Genomic DNA, 21921 nt, shown 5'->3' on the forward strand with positions numbered 1-21921 from the left:
TCATGGAGTAAACAACGAACATATTTTGTGTGATTTGGGAAGGGAGTTCAGAGTCAATCAGAATCAGATCCTCTCTGGCCACAGGAGAGGTACCAGAGGACTGGAAGACAGTGAATGTGGCACCATTATTCAACAAGTGTAGTAGGGATAAACCAGGTCATTATCGGCCGGTGAGTCTAACATCAGTGGTTGGGAAAATATTGGAAAAAATTCTGAGGGACAGGATTAATCTCCACTTGGAGAGGCAGGGATTCATCAGGGATAGACAGCATGGCTTTGTCAGGGGGCGATTGTGTCTAACTTGATTGAATTTTTCAAGACTAGATGTGTCGGTGAGGGTAAAGCAGTTGATGTCGTATACCTGGATTTCAGTAAGGCTTTTGATAAGATCCCGCATGGGAGACTGGTTTGGAAGGTAAAAGCCCATGGGATCCAGGGCAATTTGTCAAATTCGATGCAGAATTGGCTGTCGCAGGAGGCAGAGGGTAATGGTCGAGGGCTGTTTTTGCGATTGGAAGCCTGTGACCAGTGGTGTACCACAGGGATCGGTGCTGGGACCCTTGCTGTTTGTAGTGTACATTCATGATTTAGACGTGAATATAGGAGGTATGATCAGTAAGTTCAAAGATTACACAAAAATTGGTGGTGTCGTAAATAGTGGAGGAAATCCTTAGATTACAGGACGATATAGATGGGCTAGTAAGATGGGCGTTGCAGTGGCAAATGGAATTTAATCCTGAAAACTGAGATAATGCATTTTGGGGGGACTAACAAGGCAAGGGGATACACAATGAATGGTCGGACCCGAGGAAGTACAGAAAGTCAGAAGGACCTTGGTGTACTTGTCCATAGATCACTGAAGGCAGTAGCACAGGTAGATAAGGTGGTTGGGAAGGCATACGGGATACTTGCCTTTATTAGTCATGGCATAGAATATAAGAGCAGAGAGGTTATGATGGAGTTATATAAAACACTAGTTATGCCACAGCTGGAGTACTGTGTACAGATCTGGTCACCACACTATAGGAAGGATGTGATTGCACTGGAGAGGGTGCAGAGGAGATTTACCAGGATGTTGCCTGGGCTGGAGCATTTCAGCTATGAGGAGAGACTGAAAAGGCTAGGGTTGTTTTCCTTTGAGCAGAGAAGGCTGAGGGGGAACATGATTGAGGTGTACAAGATTATGAGGGGCATTGATAGGTTAGATAGGAGGAAACTTTTTCCCTTAGTGGAGGAGTCAAGAACCAGAGGGCATAGATTAAGAGTAAGGGGCAGGAGTTTTATGGGAGATTTGAGGAAACATTTTTTCACCCAGAGGATGGTTGGAATCTGGAACACACTGCCTGAAGAGATGGTGGAGGCAGAACCCTCACAACATTTAAGAAGTATTTAGATGAGCACTTGAAACACCATGGCATACAGGGCTACGGGCCAAGTGCAGGTTTATGGGATTAGAATAGTTGGGTGCTGTATGGCTGGCACAGACACGATGGGCTGAAGGCTGAGCAGAGAAGTTATCTCATTAATGTGAGTTAGTGTGCTGTATTTTGTTTCTCCTATTCACAAGAAAGGGTTTGGAGTTAAATGAAGTAAGATGTTGAATGGTGTTAAAAAAGTTAAGGATGAAGCTGAAAGAAAGCAAAGAGTCTTTGTCGACTGAACACTAAACACATCCAAACAATGCAGAATAGCAATCAACAGAGCATGTGGGTAATGATCAAACTATCTAGTCCTCTAGTCTGATGACACTTTAAATACAATATCCACTTTTGCTTCCCAAAAAACAAGAAAGACATTCAAGCCATGGAGGTAGTGTCGAGAAAAGTCATAAGTATGATCACTAGTTGGTCGTCATTTTGAGACTGCTATTAGGAAATTCTTCATACAAAGAATGACTAAAATGTGGAATAAACTTCCAGATAGAGCTAAGAAGGCAAAACACTTGAGTGGAGTCAGTTAAGAATCAATTAGATGCTATAATTTGGGGACATTAGGATTTATTCGATATATAATTATCTAGTGGTCTCGTGAAGTGAGCTTTGATTATAACTGTCACTCTATGTTCACTTGCTGTCTATCAAATAAAACAGTTTAACAATTTGTATCTGGCCTTGTCTCACTGAAGTGCTTCAGTCTTCCCACTAAAACATGATTGCACATGTGAAAGACACAATATTAAGATCAAGGCATAAGACACACACACACACACTCGCATGTTAAGCTATCATATGATTAAAAATTGGGTAGTACAAGTATAGTCTTGGACACAATACATAGACATCACTTATGTAAGTGATCAGCATCATCAGACCCAAGGGAATATCAGAGGCAGACTTGAAATTTGTAACAACTCCCCAACTGCACACCTCACCAGCTTAATAGTTAAAATAGACATTTTACAACATGTTGCGATCAACATATTTCACATTTGCTCCTTGCATGCAAGCTCTTACCCCAGCTTGCAGCTCTTTCATTGTTTACCATGCATACCCATACTCCAGGAGGGCACAAATTTAACCAGCAACTTAGAATTGTAAATATTGGCACAATGAAAAAATCATTATAACACAACCTAGCTGGATGTCAAATGGTCACTGCTGGTAACTGTGTACATGCTCTTTCAACAAGCCAAAGTTAATTGCTACTTATATGATAAGTTGGCAAATAATACAAAAGAACAGATCCAAAATAGAAGAGAGAATACACTAAAACTGTAGGGAGATTCAGGAACTCTAAACCCTTGACTCCCTTGAAAAACTCAACTCCGAACATCCTTTTATATAACAGAATCAAGAAACCAGGGGAACATGAAGCCACATAGCTTTGTCAAGCTCAGAATTAATACCTTTCAGCTCTGACATATTGTCCCTCTTCTCACTCACTATTGCAAAGACATGCACGTAACCACATAACAACACACATATCTTGTATGCAAGTTCTTTTTGAGAATATAAGAATTCCAACATTTGTTTCTTTTAGCTCATCGTTATTGGCCTGGGAAAACAGCTCAGAACAAAATAGCTTCTCAGAGCACCCTACATCTCTCTCGCCAATGATTGCAAATAACTGTAGTTACAAACTCCGAGTAAAGGTGAGCCACAGTGCATCGGCAAAGAGAAGCAGGCACTTGCTGCTCAGATGACCACATGGTTGCCATCAAGGACCCTACTTTTGAAAATACAGTAGTGAAGTGAAGTTGGACAGCAATTATATGCTTCTGATGCAAATCAGTGAAAAAGGATATGAAAATGCTGGCCATGATGATGAAAATCAAATTTGCCATATGAGTGTGTTAACTAGTCAACTTAGTCTAAGCATAATCAATGACGGTCAAACTGTATATTTACAAGCCAAGTGTATTTATTCAAAGTGCCATACCTTAAACAAAGTTAAGTACTTACAACTAGACAACCAAGCAAATGTAATTGGAGAAACAACATCGTCTGAGTTACAGTTCTTGAGCTCAATCTTCCCAAACCAAATCCAAATGCATAAACCTATTCATATAAAAATAACTGATTTATATACTTTAACTGATTGCATGTTTCTTATCAAAATGTCCTTTTATAATATGGTCTAGCATGAGATGAACACACCTGGTTCACATACAACTTTACATTTCTGAACTACAGTATGCCTGTTACAATGGTCTTATTGATATGCAAGAAACTGACTCATTATTCAGTCATAAATAAAAACAGAAAATACTGGAAACAGCAGGACCAGCGGCATTTGTGCCGAGAAACAATCATCCTGTTATCCACTTTCTTAAGTTTGATAAAGTAAGCAAGTTCCTCTTCCCATGGATTGGAAGGTAGCAAATTGTTCAAAAAAGGAGGGGGAGAGAAAAGAGGCAACTTGGCATGACATTACTATTAAGGATGTGGTAAAAGGGCCCTTGGAAAATCGCAATATGATGAGGCAGAGTTAAATCGGTTTTATGAAAGGCAACTTGTGCTTGACAAATCTCTTAGAGCTTAGAGGGAAGGACAGGATTGGCAGCTAAATGTTCCGGGATTTAGAAGCTTCAGGCGTGATAGAGGGGGATGTAAAAGGGGTGGGGGACTTACATTACTGGTTAAGAAGAATATCACAGCTGTACTGCGGGAGGACACCTCGGAGGGGTCATGCAGCGAGGCAATATGGGTGGAGCTCAGGAATAGGAAGGGTGCAGTCAAGATGTTGGGGGTTTACTACAGGCCTGCCAACAGTCAGCAGGAGGTCGAGGAGCAGATATGTAGACAGATTTTGGAAAGATGTAAAGGTAACAGGGTTGTAGTGTTGGGTGATTTTAACTTCTTTTATTTTGACTGGGACTCACTTAGTGCCAGGGGCTTGGATGGGGCAGAATTTGTAAGGAGCATCCAGGAGGGCTTCTTGAAACAATATGTAGACAGTCCAAAGAGGGAAGGGGGTGTACTGAATCTGGTATTGGGGAATGAGCCCGGCCAAGTGGTCGAAGTCTGAGTAGGGGAACATTTGGGGAACAGTGACCATAATTCCATATGTTTTAAGGTACTTGTGGATAAGGATAAGAGTAGTCCTCGGGTGAAGGTGCTAAATTGGGGGAAGGCTAATTATAATAATATTAGGTAGGAACTGAAGAATTTAGATTGAGGGCGGCTGTTTGAGGGTAAATCAACATCTGACATGTGGGAGTCTTTCAAACGTCAGTTGATTAGAATCCTGTGAGGAAGAAGGATAAGTTTAGCAAATTTTGGGAACCTTGGATAACGAGAGACATTGTGAGCCTAGTCAAAAAGAGAAAGGAAGCATTCAGAAGGGCTAGAAGGCTGGGAACAGACTAACCCCTTGAGGAATATAAAGACAGTAGGAAGGAACTTAACCAAGGAGTCAGGAGGGCGAAAAGGGGTCATGAAAAGTCATTGGCAAACAGGATTAAAGAGAATCCCAAGGCTTTTTATACGTATATAAAGAGCAAGAGGGTAACCAGGGAAAGGGTTGGCCCACTCAAGGACAGAGGAGGGAATCTATTCGTGGAGCCAGAGGAAATGGGCAAGGTACTAAATGAGTACTTTGCATCAGTATTCACCAAAGAGAAGGACTTGGTGGATGATGAGTCTGGGGAAGGGAGTGTAGATAGTCTGGGTCATGTCGTTACCACAAAGGAGGAGGTGGTGAGCGTCTTGCAAAGCATTAAGGTAGATAAGTCCCCAGGGCCTGATGGGATCTACCCCAGAATACTGAGGGAGGCAAGGGAAGAAATTGCTGGGGCCTTGACAGAAATCTTTGTATCCTCATTGGCCCATGGTGAGGTCCCAGAGGACTGGAGAATACCCAATGTCACTGTTTAAAAAGGGTAGCAAGGATAATCCAGGAAATTATAAACCGGTGAGACTTATGTCAGTGGTAGGGAAATTATTGGAGAGGATACTTCGGGACAGGATTTACTCCCATTTGGAAACAAATTAACTTATTAGCAAGAGGCAGCATGGTTTTGTGAAGGGGAGGTCATGTCTCACTAACTTGATTGAGTTTTTTGAGGAAGTGACGAAGATGATTGATGAAGGAAGGGCAGTGGATGTTGTCTATATGGACTTCAGTAAAGCCTTTGACAAGGTCCTTCATGACAGATTGGTAAAAAAGGTGAAGTCACACGGGATCAGAGGTGAGCTGGCAAGATGGATACAGAACTGGCTCGGTCATAGAAGACAGAGGGGAGCAGTGGAAGGGTGCTTTTCTGAATGGAGAGCTGTGACCAGTGGTGTTCCGCAGGGATCAGTGCTGGGACCTTTGCTGTTTGTAATATATATAAATGATTTGGAGGAAAATGTAGCTGGTCTGATGAGTAAGTTTGCAGACGACACAAAGGTTGGTGGAGTTGCGGATAGTGATGAGGATTGTCAGAGGATACAGCAGGATATAGATCAGTTGGAGACTTGGGTGGAGAAATGGCAGATGGAGTTTAATCCGGACAAATGTGAGATAATGCATTTTGGAAGATCTAATACAGGTGGGAAGTATACAGTAAATGGCAGAACCCTTAGGAGTATTGACAGGCAGAGAGATCTGGGCGTACAGGTCCACAGGTCACAAAGTGGCAACGCAGGTGGATAAGCTATTCAAGAAGGCGTACGGCATGCTTGCCTTCATCGGTCGGGGGATAGAGTATAAAAATTGGCAAGTCATGCTGCAGCTGTACAGAACCTTAGTTAGGCCACACTTAGAATATTACGTGCAATTCTGGTCGCCACACTACCAGAGGACATGGAGGCTTTGAAGAGGGTACAGAAGAGGTTTACCAGGATGTTGCCTGGTCTGGAGGGCATTAGCTATGAGGAGAGTTTGGATAAACCCGGATTGTTTTCACCGGAACAACGGAGGTGGAGGGGCGACGTGATAAAGGTTTATAAAGTTATGAGTGGCATGGACAGAGTGGATAGTCAGAAGCTTTTTCCCAGGGTGGAAGAGTCAGTTACTAGGGGACATAGGTTTAAGGTGCGAGGGGCAAAGTTTAGAGGGGATGTGCGAGGCAAGTTCTTTACACAGAGGATGGTGAGTGCCTGGAACTTGCTGCCGGAGGAGGTTGTGGAAGCAGGTACGATAGCGACGTGTAAGAGACATCTTGACAAATACATGAATAGGATGGGAATAGAGGGATACGGATCCCGGAAGTGCAGAAGGTTTTAGTTTAGATAGGCATCAAGATCGGCGCAGGCTTGGAGGGCTGAATGGCCTGTTCCTGTGCTGTACTGTTCTTTGTTCTTTGTTCTTTTTGAGGATAGATAAAGTGGATGTGGCATATTTGGGTTTGCAGAGGCATTCAAGAATGTTTCAAAGGTTGATGAGGGCTCTTGGCATTGGGGTAATATATAAGCATGGATTGATGATTGGTTCATGGACAGAAAAGAGAACAAAGAGTAGGAATAAAAAAGTAATTTTTAGAATGGCAGAGTGTAACTAGTGGGGTACTGCAAGCATCAGTACATGGGTCTCAGCTATTTACAATCTATATCAATGGCTTCGATGCGGGGACCAAGTGCAATATATCCAAGTTGGTGAATTTTACAAAGCTAGATGGGAAAGTAAGCTGCATGGAGGACACAAAGATATTGCAAAACTATATAGAATGGGTTGCACAATGATTGCACAAGAAGGTGGCAGATGGAGTATAATGTGGAGAAGTGTAAAATTATCCACTTTCGGAAGAATGGAAAAGCAGAATATTTTTTAGAAGGTGAGAGAGTTGGTATTCAGAAGGATTTTGTGGTCCTTGTACACGAATCACAGATATTTAACATGCAGGTGCAGCAAACAATTAGAAAGGCAAATGATATATTCATCTTTATGATAAGGGGATTGCAGTAAAGAGCCAGGACAGTCTTATTATAATTATATAGGGCTTTGTTGATACCACAATTGTAGAACTGTGCAGTTTTGGTGGTCTTACCTAAAGAAGGATATACTTGCCTTGGAAGGGTGCAATGAAGGTTCACTTGATTGATTCTTGGGATGAGAGGCCTGTCCCATGAGGAAAGACTGAAATGGACCTATACACCCTGGAGTTTAGAAGAATGAGAGGTGAACGTATAAAATTCTTAGAGAGCTTAACAGGTGAGATTCTGAGAGGTTGTTTTTCTTGGCTGGAGAGTCTAGAACTAGGAGTCATTGTTTCAGGATAAATATATTCAAGACTGAGACTGATGGATTTTTAGCCATTAAGGGAATCAAGGGATAGGGGCATAGGACGAGAAGGTGGAGTTGATGTAAAAGTTCAGCCATGATTTTATTCAATAGCTCAAGCTCGGTGGCCCATATGGCCTGCTCCTACTCCTAATTCTTATGCTCTTATTTCCGTTCATCATAGCTTTCCCTTAGGACTTCAGCCCATTCTTTAATAAACTTTTATCATACATAATGTAGTATAATGTAGTATCGGGTTGTCACTGGGCAGAATTTGCAAATAGTCTGTGAGTGTCATCACAGGAAGTGATGTAACAGAACTTGATTAGAACCTTGTGTAGAGTGAAACTGGAAGCCATCGAAGTCCGATACATGTAAATAAACTCTTGATCTTGTAACTGTCAATCTCTCAGATATGTTGTTATTAGACTAACTAGCATCAGAGCGTTACATGGTGGCAACAGTATGCTGAAGAATAAATGGAAAGAATCACTGCTCTTACCAGAGAAATAGCTGGCCGAAACGGGTCCGAAGATTTACAAGATACCGTACTGCATCGTGCAGAAACCAGACAAGGAGCAGGCTAGTACGTTATTATATGCCATGGGGGAGTGTGCGGATGACATCCTCATAACACAGAGAATGACAAAGAAAAAGCTACATATGAGGAGGTTATTAAGGCGCTAGAGTTTTACTTTGACGTAAGAAAAAAATGTGATCGTCGAGCACGCCAAGTTCAATAAATGGTCTTAGCAAAGAGGAGAGAGTATTGATTATTTTATCAATGATTTATAGAAGCTCGCTGAAGATTGTGAATCCGGCAGTTTGCAGGAAGAGCTAATTAGAGATAGAATCAGGGTCGGAATGGCAGACGATGCTCTCTCAGATCATCTGCAGTCGAGAGATGATGTTACATTAACCAAGCTAAGTAGGTAAGCGGAGTTTAGAAAATGTAACCATGTTGGTCGAGGGGCCAGAGTCCGATCTCGAATGTAGCAGACTCCATTGAATATTTAAAGAAAATGAAAGCAAAAAATGGCAGTAAAAGACAGGAAAGGTGGGAAGAGCATCTAGAGGCAGCAGTTACTGCAGTAGGCAGGAAAATTGCCCAGCTAGAGATGCAGAGTGTTTCTTATGTAAGCGGAGGTGGCACTTCCAATTGGTATGCCACAGCAAGAAACCAGGGCTGCAAAATATAAAAAATAAACCCAAAGAAAATTAACGAAGTACAAGATGTACAATTTGTTGAATTACCATTCTAGGAAAAATCCACAGAGTACGTGAAGATTCCTGGACAGCATATAGGAGGCTATCAGACAAGATTCAAACTAGACACTGGAGCAGCAGTTTCAGTACTGACAGATTCAGAGCTGTGGCTGAAGAAAGTAAGCATCAGACCACAAATAAAAACTGTATGGACCTGGAGGCATTGAGCTAAAGGTAATAGGAGAGTGGAAAATTATTCTGAGTTTAAGGGAAAAGAAATTCCTGAGATATATAGCATTAAGAATCAGAATTGCTTGCTAATAAGCAGAAAAGCTTGCATAGATTTTCTGTTAATATGCAGAGTTGGGCAGCGAGGAACAGCCAAGGAATTTTAGGGCTGAATTCCCTAAATTATTCAACGGATTGGGTAAACTAAAAACAGCATCTTCACATTAAGAAAAGATGCAGAACCATTATTCTTAGAAGCACCGAGAAAAGTTTTACATCCACTCCTGGAGAAAGTTAAGAAAGAAATAGAGCTAATGACCAAACAGGGAAACATCTCAGCAGTTACTAAGCCTACTGGATGGTGCTCAGCTATGGTTCCAGTGAAGAAACCAAATGGGTCCATCCAAATTTGTGTAGACCATATGCAATTAAACTTGGCTGTAGAGCAGGAATTACAATGGCATCAGTGGATGAGAGTCTGGCAAAGCTAGGGAAAAGCACAATTTTCAGTAAATTAGATGCTATGAGTGGATTTTGGCAAGCACCATTAGATGAAGAATCTAAACTATTCACAACTTTTGGAATTACATCAGCACTGGAAATTTTCCAAAGAATGATGTCCAGAATCCTGGAGGGATTATAAGGGATCATCTGTAACATGACGACGTGTTGATCCAGGGCGCAAGTCAACAGAGAGACTGCAGGAAGCTGGTCTAATGCTGAATGAGAAGTGTGGCTTTTCACAACAAACAGTGAGATTTCTAGGTCATATTATTGATGGATCAGGCATCAGAGCAGACCCTCAAAAGACTAAAAAGTCATCAAAGACTTTCCTGAGCCTAAAAATATCACAGAATTGCAGGGATTCATGGGCATGGCCAATCAGGTGGGAAAGTTTTTGCCAAATCTGGTTATGAAAAACGAACCGCTGTGACAGTTATTAAAGAATGACCAGGCCTAGGTGTTGGAGTGAGGTCCAACAAGAAGTTTTTCAAAAATTAAGCAGAAGTTTATTTCATCAGAAGTGCTAGCACATTATGATTCAAAATTACCAAACATTGTAGCAGCAGATGCATCAGCAACAGGGATAGGTGCAGTCTTGTTTCTGGTACAAAGCGATGGGAATTACAGGCCTGTGTATTTTGCATCTCGTTCTTTTACAGAAACAGAGCAAAGATATGTGGTCATCGAAAAGGAAGCACAAGCAGTGATTTAGGCATGTGAGAAATTCTCTGACTATGTGCTAGGTCTTCAATGTAAGATTGAAAAAGATCACAAACCATTAGTTACACTGCTAAATACAAGCAAAGTTACCTCTGAGAGTAAAAAGGTTTTGTTTGAGATTAAGGCGATTCAATGCTGAAAGCAAATATGCTCCTGGGAAACAGCAAACAACAGCAGCTGCATTATCACAAATTACATCAGCAGGACCTGAAGAAGGTGACATTCTTTTTTTGGAGAAAGTAGAAGTGTTTGCTTTAACAACAACAGAGTATTTATCTGCTACAAATCAGAAGTTGAGTGAAATCAGGAAGGTTCAAAAAGAGGATGAAGTTGTGCAGAATATTCTATCCTATCTTGACTCTATCTTTTCTCCGCTGGTCCAGTCTTTTCCCACTTACATCCATGACTCTTCTGACACCGCAGCTGAAGGGACTTGAGGAAGGAAGGGAATGGGTGACCACCAGGCAGTCCAAGAGAAACAGGCAGGTAGCTCAGGGGTCCCTTGGGGTCCCACTTGCAAATCGGTATTCCATTTTGGAGGTTGATGAGGCTGGTTCCTCCAGGGAGTGCGGACAGAGCCAAGCTTCTGGCACTGCAAGCAGCCTGTCTGTCCTGGAAGGGGGAAAGAGAGGAAGAGCAATAGTAATAGGGGATTCTATAGTCAGGGGAACAGATAGGCACTACTGTGGCCCTCAACGTGACTCCAGGATGGTGTGTTGCCTCCCTGGTGCCAGGGTCCGGGATGTCACTGAACGGCTGCAGGGCATCCTGAATGGGGAGGGTGATGAGGCAGAGGTCATGGTACATGTTGGTACCAATGACATAGGTACAAAGAGGGATGAGGTCTTGCATCAAGAATTCAGGGAGTTAGGCAGGAGACTAAAAAGCAGGACCTCTCGGGTTGTAATCTCTGGATTACTCCCAGTGCCACGTGCTAGCGAGTATAGAAATAGGAGAATAGCACAGATGAATGGGTGGCTTAAGCGTTGGTGCAGGAGGGAGGGTTTTAGATTCCTGGACCACTGGGACCGTTTCTGGGGAAGGTGGAACCTGTACAAGTGGGACGGTCTACATCTGAACCAGAAGGGGACTAACATCCTTGCTGGTGGGTTTGTTAGTACTGTTAGAACATGGAACATAGAACAGTACAGCACAGTACAGGCCCTTAGGCCCACAATGTTGTGCCGAACCTTTAACCTACTCTAAGATCAAACTAACTACTTACCCTTCATTCTACTGTCATCCATGTACCTATCCAAGAGTCGCTTAAATGCCCCAAATGTATCTGCTTCTACTAGCACCGCTGGCAGCGCATTCCACGCACCCACCACTCTCTGTGTAAAGAACCTACCTCCGACATCTCCCCAAAACCTTCCTCCAATTACCTTAAAATTATGCCTCCTGGTGATAGCCCTTTCCACCCTGGGAAAATGTCTCTGACTATCCACTCTATCTATGCCTCTCATCATTTTGTACCCCTCTATCAAGTCACCTCTCATCCTTCTTCGCTCCGATGAGAAAAGCCCTAGCTCCCTCAATCTTGCTTCGCAGGACATGCCCTCCAGTCCAGGCAGCATCCTGGTAAATCTCCTCTGCACCCTCTGTAAAGCTTCCACGTCCTTCCTGTAATGAGGCGACCAGAATTGAACACAATATTCCAAGTGTGGTCGAACCAGGGCCTTATAGAACTGCAGCATAACCTCGCGGCTCTTAAACTCAATCCCCCTGTTAATGAAAGCCAACACACCATACGCCTTCTTAACAACCCTATCAACTTGGGTGGCAACTTTGAGCGATCTATGGACATGGACCCCAAGATCCCTCTGTTCCTCCACACTACCAAGAATCCTGTCTTTAAGCCTGTATTCTGCATTCAAATTCGACCTTCCAAAATGAATCACTTCACACTTTTCCAGGTTGAACTCCATCTGCCACTTCTCAGCCCAGCTCTGCATCAATATCCCGTTGCAACCTACAACAGCCTTCCACACTATCCACAACTTCAGCAACCTTCGTGTCATCGGCAAACTTTCTAAGCCAGCCTTCCACTTCCTCATCCAAGTCAGTTATAAAAATCACAAAGAGCAGAGGTCCCAGAACAGATCCCTGCGGAACACCACTGGTCACCGAGCTCCATGCTGAATACTTTCCATCTACTACCACCCTCTGTCTTCTATGGGCCAGCCAATTTTGTATCCAGACAGCCAACTTTCCCTGAATCCCATGCCTCCTTACTTTCTGAATGAGCCTACCATGGGGAACCTTATCAAACGCCTTGCTAAAATCCATATACACTACATCCACTGCTCTTCCTTCATCAATGTGTTTTGTCACATCTTCAAAGAATTCAATAAGGCTTGTGAGGCATGACCTGCCCCTCACAAAGCCATGCTGACTGTCTCTAATCAAACCATGCTTTTCCAAGTAATCATAAATCCTGTCTCTCAGAATCCTCTCCAATAATTTGCCCATGACCGATGTAAGACTGACTGGTCTATAATTCCCAGGGTTATCCCTATTCTCTTTCTTGAACAAGGGAACAACATTTGCCACCCTCCAATCATCCGGTACTACTCCAGTGGACAGTGAAGACGCAAGGATCATCGCCAAAGGCGCAGCAATCTCTTCCCTCGCCTCCCGTAATATCCTTGGGTATATCCCGTCTGGCCCCTGGGACTTATCTGTCCTCATATCATTCAAAATTTCCAGCATATCCTCCCTCTGAACCTCAACCTGTTTGAGCATATCAGCCTGTTCCACGCTGTCCTCACAAACGACCTGGTCCCTCTCACTAGTGAATACTGAAGCAAAGTATTCATTTAGGACCTCCCCTATCTCCTCTGACTCCAGGCACAAGTTCCCTCCACTATCCCTGATCGGCCCGACCCTCACTCTGACTATCCTCTTGTTCCTCACATAAGTGTAGAACGCCTTGGGATTTTCCTTAATCCGACCCGCCAAGACTTTTTCATGTCCCCTTCTAGCTCTCCTAAGTCCATTCTTCAGTTCCTTCCTGGCTACCTTGTAACCCTCTGGAGCCTTGTCTGATCCTTGCTTCCTCAACCTTTAGTAAGCTTCCTTCTTCCTCTTGACTAGCTGTTCCACATCTCTTGTCATCCAAGGTTGCTTCACCCTTCCATCCCTTCCCTGCCTCATCGGGACAAACCTATCCAGCAGTCGCAGCAAGTGCTCCCTAAACATCCTCCACATTTCTGTCGTGCATTTCCCTGAGAGCATCTGTTCCCAAATTATGCTCCCCAGTTCCTGCATAATAGCATTGTAATTCCCCCTCCCCCAATTAAATATTTTCCCATCCCGTCTGCTCCTGTCCCTCTCCATGACTATAGTAAAGGTCAGGGAGTTGTGATCACTATTACCGAAATGCTCTCCCACCGAGAGATCTGCCACCTGGCCTGGTTCGTTGCCAAGCACCAAGTCCAACATAGTCTCCCCTCTAGTCGGCCTATCTACATATTGAGTCAGGAAACCTTCCTGGACACACCTGACAAAAACTGCTCCATCCAAACTATTTGCACTAAGGAGGTTCCAATTAATATTAGGGAAGTTGAAGTCACCCATGACAACAACCCTGTTACTTCTGCACCTTTCCAAAATCTGCCTCCCAATCTGTTCCTCCATGTCTCTGTTGCTATTGGGAGGTCGATAGAAAACTCCCAACAAAGTGACTGCTCCTTTCCTGTTTCTGACTTCCACCCATAATGACTCAGTAGACAAACCCTCCTCGATGACCTCCCTTTCTGCAGCTGTGATACTATCCCTGATTAACAATGCCACTCCCCCACCTCTTTTAACTCCCTCCCTATTCCTTTTGAAACATCTAAACCCCAGAACATCCAACATCCATTCCTGCACCTGTGATATCCACGTCTCCGTATGGCCACAACATCGTAGCTCCAAGTACTGATCCATGCTCTACGTTCATCACCCTTATTCCTGACACTTCTTGCGTTAAAATAGACACACTTCAACCCATCATACTGGCTGCAACTTTGCCCTGTCAACTGTCTAATCTTCCTCACAGACTCTGTGCACTCGGTATCTGCCTGTTCAACAGCTACCCCATCCACTGATCCGTGGCTCCGGTTCCCATCCCCCTGCCAAACTAGTTTAAACCCTCCCGAAGAGCTCTAGCAAACCTCCCGCCCAGGATATTGGTGCCCCTCCAGTTCAGATGCAACCCGTCCTTCTTGTACAGGTCCCACCTTCCCCAGAAGGTATCCCAATGATCCACATATCTGAATCCCTCCCTCCTGCACCAGTTCTGTAGCCACGTGTTCAGCTGCACTCGCTCCCTGTTTCTAGCCTCACTAGCACATGGCACCGGTATCAATCCTGAGATTACTACTCTGCTCGTCCTGCCTTTCAGCTTCCAACCTAACTCCCTATATTTGCTTTTCAGGTCCTCATCCCCTTTCCTAGCTATGTCATTGGTACCATATGTACCATGACCTCTGGCTGCTCCCCCTCCCCCTTAAGAATCCTGTGGACTCGATCCGAGACATCCCTGACCCTGGCACCCAGGAGGCAACATACCATCCAGGGGTCTCGTTCGCGACCACAGAATCTCCTGTCTGTTCCTCTAACCATTGAATCTCCTATCACTATTGCTCTCCTATTCTCCCCCCTTCCCTTCTGAGCCACTGAGCCAGACTTAGTGCCAGAGACCTAGCCACTGTGTCTTTCCTCTGGTAGGTCGTCCCCCCCAACCGTATCCAAAACGGTATACGTATTATTGAGGGGAATGGCCACAGGGGATCCCTGCACTGTGCGCCTATTCCCTTTCCCTCCCCTGATGGTCACCCAGCTACCTTTATCCTGTAACTTAGGTGTCACTACTTCCCTATAACTGCTCGCTATCACCCCCTCAGCATCCTGAATGATCCGATGTTCAGCCAGCTCCAGTTCCCTAACGCGGTCTGCGAGGAGCTGGAGTTGGGTGCACTTCTCACAGGTGAAGTCAGCAGGGACACAAGTGGTGACCCTTACCTCCCACATCCTGCAAGAGGAGCATGCAACTGCCCTAGCTTCCATCCCCTCCACACTAAATTGACAACAGAGATTTTTAAAAAAAGGAAAACCTTACCTTACCAAACCCTCCAGACAAGAGTCTTTTTTTTGGTTAGAGGAGGAGGATGGGTGGGAGACACAACACGTGTAGTGTTTCGGGTTTAGCCACTGCCCGAATATATAGGTTTACTTACCCAGCAGCCCCCTTGTCCGCCGAAACAAAAGGTAATTTATTTTAAACTGAAACTCACCTTCCCAGCTGACACCTCGCTCGCACTATCGCTGCTTCAGAAAAAGCTGCTGCAACAAAAGGTAAGTTATTTTAAATTGGCAGGGGGAGGGACGCAGACTCCGAGCAGAATAGGGACACAGGAAAGCAAACAAGTCGGAGGGAATACAACGGAAGTAAGTTTCAAGGGAGTAAGATCAGGATGGATGGCCTCTACTTTAATGCCAGGAGTATTACAGGTAAAACGGATGAGTTAAGGGCAAGGATTGACATGTGGAATTGTGATATAGTAGCCATCATGGAGACATGGTTGAGGGAGTGGCAGGATTGGCAGCTCAATATTCCAGGATATAGAATCTTCAGGCGAGACAGAGGAGGGGGTAAAAGAGGAGGGGGCATTGAAATATTAGTTAAGGAGTCAGTTACTGCAGTAAGGCGAGACGATATCTTGGAGGGGGCATCAAATGAAGCTTTATGGGTAGAGTTTAGGAATAAAAAAGAGATAGCCACATTGCCAGGTGTTTATTATAGACCCCCAGATAGTCAGCAAGATATTGAGGAGCAAATATGTGCGCAGTTCGCAGAGGTGTGTAAAAATAATAGGGTAATTATATTAGGTGATTTCAACTTTCCCAACATTAATTGGGATAGTCATCATGTTAAGGGCTTAGATGGAGTGGAGTTCTTAAAATGTATACAGGAGAACTTCTTAGCTCCATATGTAGGGGATCCAACAAGGGAGGGTGCAGTGCTGGACCTAATTCTGGGGAATGAAGCCGGACAGGTGGTTGATGTGTTGGTGGGGAAGCATTTTGATGATAGCGACCACAACATGGTACAATTTAAGCTTGTTATGGAGAAAGAAATAGACCAGTTGCAAAAAAAGGTTTTGGATTGGGGGAGAGCAAATTTTAGTAAAATAAGGCAGGATCTGGCCAAGGTTGACTGAAAAGAGTTACTTGTCGGGAAATCTACAGAAGAGCAGTGGGGGGCATTCAAAAAGGAAATGGGGAGGGTACAGGCCCAACATGTTCCCTCGAGGGTAATAGGTTGGAGCAACAAGCCCAGAGAACCATGGATGACCAGAAACATTCAGGGTACGATGAGATGGAATAGAGGTGTTTAGCAAATACAAGGAGAGCAAATCAAGGGAAGCATTAGTGGAGTACAGAAAGTGTAGGATGGAGCTTAAGAAAGCAATTAGGAGAGCAAAGAGAGGATATGAGAAAGCTCTGGCTGGTAAAAGTAGGGAAAATCCCAAGATATTCTATAAGTATATCAATAGGAAGAAGATAACCAGGGAAAGAGTAGTACCCATTCGGGACCAAGGGGGAAATCTGTGGGTGGAGCCAGAGGACATTGGTAGGGCGTTGAACGAACACTTCAAATCTGTCTTCACCCAAGAAAATGAGGATGTAGATATGGAACTCAGAGAGAGACTGTGAGGTTCTTGAGCAAATTGTCATAGGGAGTGACAAGGTATTGGAGGTTTTGGCAGGCTTAAAAGTGGGCAAATCTCGAGGTCCAGATGATTTGTGTCCCAGGATGCTGTGGGAGGCGAGGGTGGAGATTGCAGGGGCTCTGACCCAAATTTTTAATTCCTCTCTGGCCACGGGAGAGGTGCCAGAGGACTGGTAAACAGCTAATGTGGTCCCACTATTTAAGAAAGGTTGTAGAGATAAGCCAGGGAACCACAGACCAGTGAGTCTCACGTCAGTGGGAGGGAAACTATTGGAGGAAATTCTGAAGGAGACAATCTATCTCCAGTTGGAGAAGCAAAATTTGAATCGGAATAGTCAGCATGGCTTTGTCAGAGGAAGGTCATGCCTAACAAATTTGATTGAATTTTTTGAGCATGTGACCAGGTGTGTAGAAGAGGGTAGTGCAGTTGATGTAGTTTACATGGATTTCAGCAAAGCCTTTGACAAGGTCCCACATGGGAGACTTATCAAGAAAGCAAATGCACATGGAATACAGGGTAACTTGATCGTGGATTCAAAATTGGCTTAGCTGTAGGAGACAGAGAGTGATGACAGACGGCTGTTTTAGTGACTGGAAGCCAGTGTCCAGTGGCATACCACAGGGATCTGTGCTGGGTCCCCTATTGTTTGTCATTTATATAAACAATATATTTAGAATTTAGAACATTACAGCGCAGTACAGGCCCTTCGGCCCTCGATGTTGCGCCGACCTGTGAAACCATCTGACCTACACTATTCCATTTTCATCCATGTGTCTATCCAATGTCCACTTAAATGCCCTTAAAGTTGGCGAATCTACTACTGCTGCAGGCAGGGCATTCCACGCCCTTACTACTCTCTGAGTAAAGAAACTACCTCTCACATCTGTCCGATATCTATCACCCCTCAACTTGAAGCTATGTCCCCTCGTGTTTGCCATCACCATCCGAGGAAAAAGACGCTCACTATCCACCCTATCTAACCCTCTGATTATCTTATATGTCTCTATTAAGTCACCTCTCCTCCTCCTTCTCTCCAACGAAAACAACCTCAAGTCCCTCAGCCTTTCCTCGTAAGACCTTCCCTCCATACCAGGCAACATCCTAGTAAATCTCCTCTGCACCCTTTCCATAGCTTCCACATCCTTCCTATAATGCGGTGACCAGAACTGCACGCAATACTCCAGGTGCGGTCTCACCAGAGTTTTGTACAGCTGCAGCATGACCTCGTGGCTCCGAAACTCGACCCCCCTACTAATAAAAGCTAACACACCATATGCCTTCTTAACAGCCCTATTAACCTGGTTAGCAACCTTCAGGGATTTATGCACCTGGACACCAAGATCTCTCTGTTCATCTACAGTACCAAGAATCCTCCCATTAGCCCAGTACTCTGCATTCCTGTTACTCCTTCCAAAGTGAATCACCTCACACTTTTCCGCATTAAACTCCATTTGCCATCTCTCAGCCCAGCTCTGCAGCCTATCTATGTCTCTCTGTACCCGACAACATCCTTCGGCACTATCCACAACTCCACCGACCTTAGTGTCATCTGCAAATATAGATGACTATATGCGGGGGGGTAGGATTAGTAAGTTCGCGGATGACACAAAGATTGGCCGAGTGGTTAACAGTGAGGTTGAGTGTCTTAGGTTACAGGAAGATATAGACGGGATGGTCAAATGGGCAGAAAAGTGGCAGATGGAATTTAACCCTGAAAAGTGTGAAGTGATACACTTTGGAAGGAGTAATGTGACACGGAAGTATTCAATGAATGGCCTGACACTGGGAAGTTCCAAGGAACAAAGGGACCTTGGCGTGTTTGTCCATAGATCTCTGAAGGCATAAGGGCAGGTTAATAGGGTGGTGAAAAAGGCATATGGGACACTTGCCTTTATCAATCGAGGCAAAGATTACAAAAGCAGGGAGGTCATGTTGGAGTTGTATAGCACTTTGGTAAGGCCACAGCTGGAGTACTGTGTGCAATTCTGGTCACCACATATGGGAAGGATGTGATTGCACTGGAGGGGGTGCAGAGGCGATTCACCAGGATGTTGCCTGGGATGGAACATTTAAGCTATGAAGAGAGGTTGGATAGGCTTGGGTTGTTTTCGCTGGAGCAGAGAAGACTGAGGAGTGACCTGATCGAGGTGTACAAGATTATGAGGGGCGTGGACAGGGTGGATAGGGAGCAGCTGTTCCCCTTAGTTGAAGGGTCAGTTACGAGGGGACACAAGTTTAAGGTGAGGGGCAGGAGGTTGAAGGGGGATTTGAGGAAGAACTTTTTTACCCAGAGGGTGGTGACGGTCTAGAATGCACTGCCTGGGAGGGTGGTAGAGGCGGGTTGCCTCACATCCTTTAAAAGGTACCTGGATGAGCACTTGGCACGTCATAACATTCAAGGCTATGGACCAAGTGCTGGCAAATGGGATTAGGTCGACAGCTCAGGTGTCTTTAATGCAACAATGCAGACTCAATGGGCCGAAGGGCCTCTTCTGCACTGTATTATTCTGGGATTCTGTGATTTTAGTCAGGCATTTGACAAGGTCCTGCATGACAGACTGGTCAGTAAAATGAAAGCCCATGGGATACAGGGGAAGATGGCAGGTTGGATCCAGAATTGGCTCAGTGAAAGGAAACAAAGGGTAGTAGTCAGCGGATGTTTTTGTGAATGGAAAGCGGTTTCCAGTGGTGTTGCACAGAGCTCAATGCTGGGTCCCTTGATGTTTGTCGTATATATTAATGATTTGGCGTTAAATGTGGGAGGCATGATTGGGAAATTTGCTGATGACACAAAAATTGGCCATGTAGTTAATAGTGAGGAGGAGAGTTGTGGACTCCAGTATGATATCAATGGTTTGGTTGAGTGGGCGGAAAAGTGGCAAATGGAATTCAATCCTGAGAAGTGTGAGGTGATGCATTTGGGGAGGGCAAATAAAGCAAGGGAATATACAATAAACGGGAGGATATTGAGAGGGGTAGAAGAAGTGAGAGACCTTGAAATTCATGCCCACAGGTCCCTGAAGGTGGCTGGATAAGTAGATAGAATGGTGAAGAAGGCATAAGGATTGCTTTCCTTTATTGTCCGAGGTATAGAGTCCAAAAGCAGGGAATGTGATGATGGAACTGTGTAAAACGCTGGTTAGGCCGCAGCTGGAGTATTGCGTGCAGTTCTGGTCCCCACATTACATGGAGAGTCCCCACATGGAGAGAGTGCAGAGGAGATTTACAAGAATGTTGCCAGTGATTGAGGGTTGCAGCAATGAGGAGAGATTGGATAAGCTGGGGTTATTTTCCCTGGAATTGAGGAGGCTGAGGGGTGACTAGATTAAGTTTAGTTTAGTTTAGAGATACAGCACTGAAACAGGCCCTTCGGCCCACCGAGTCTGTGCCGACCATCAACCACCCATTTATACTAATCCTCCACTAATCACATATTCCTACCACATCCCCACCTGTCCCTATATTTCTCTACCACCTAACTATACTAGGGGCAATTTATAATGACCAATTTACCTACCAACCTGCAAGTCTTTTGGGAGGAAACCGGAGCACCCGGAGAAAACACACGCAGACACAGAGAGAACTTGCAAACTCCACACAGGCAGTACCCAGAATTGAACCCGGGTCGCTGGAGCTGTGAGGCTGCGGTGCTAACCACTGCGCCACTGTGCCGCCCTGTGTACAAAATTATGAGGGGCCTAGATAGAGTAGACAGAAAGGACCTGGTTCCCCTGGCGGGGATGTCGGTTACCAGGGGACTGAGAATTAAGGTAGAAGGATTAGAGGAGACATGAGGAGAAACTTTTTCACCAGAGGATGGTGGGTGTCTGGAATTCACTGCCAGGATCGGTGGTGGAGGCAGAGACCCTCACTTCTTTTAAAAGGTACCTGGACATGCACCTAAGGTGCTGTAACCTGCGGGGCTATGGACCTGATGCTGGAAGGTGGGATTAGTTTGGGTGGATAGCTTATTCGGTGGCTGCAGACACAATGGGCTGAATTACTTCCTTCTGTGCAATTTTTTTCTATGTTCTATGTTCTAAAGTTAGCTAGAGATATAAAACCAGATAGTCGGAGTTTCTGTAGATATTTAAAAAAGAATAGAGTTAACAAAGAGAGTCTTGGTCCTTTAGAAAGCAAATCTGCAGAATTAATAATGGAAAATAAGGAGATGGCAGATGAACTGAACAAGTATTTTGCATCAATCTTCACTGTAAAGGCTCCAAGCAACTGCAGAAATAGTTGTAAATTGGGGAATGGAAGGAAGGGACGAACTCAAGAAAATTATAATCACCAGGGAAGTGGTACGAAGCAAATTGTTGGAGTTGCAGGCTGACAAGTCCCCTGGTCCTGATGGACTTCATCTTAGACTCTTCGAAGAAGTGGCTAGTGAGATAGTTGATGCATTGGTTTTAATTTTTCAAAATTCCCTAGATTCAAGGAAGGTTCAATTAGACTGGAAAATAGCAAATGCAACTCTTTTATTCAAAAGGGGAATGAGACAGAAAGCAGGAAATTACAGGCCAGTTAGCTTAACATCTGTCACAGGGAAAATGTTAGATAAATCCATGTTATCTTTAATATCTAGAAATCTATCGAACTCTGTCTTGAATATTCTCAATGACTGAGCCATCACAGCCTTCTGGGGTAGAGAATCCCAACAATTCACCACTCTCAAAGTGAAGAAATTCCTCCTCCTTTAGTCCGAAATGGCCTAGATCTTCTTCTGAGACCCAGCTAGGGAAGACATCATTCCTGTATCTACCCTGTCGAGCCCTGTAAGAATTATGTGCAGTCAGGCTGGCCAATATATCAAGTTCACAACTCATCAGGCCAGTCAGGCCAAGAAGGCAATTGGCTTGGATTTCCCAGGTGCAGAGGATCATTGACTGTACTCATA

This window comes from Heterodontus francisci, chromosome 13 (assembly GCF_036365525.1).
Source record: "Heterodontus francisci isolate sHetFra1 chromosome 13, sHetFra1.hap1, whole genome shotgun sequence".
In the NCBI taxonomy this organism is placed as follows: Eukaryota; Metazoa; Chordata; class Chondrichthyes; order Heterodontiformes; family Heterodontidae; genus Heterodontus; species Heterodontus francisci.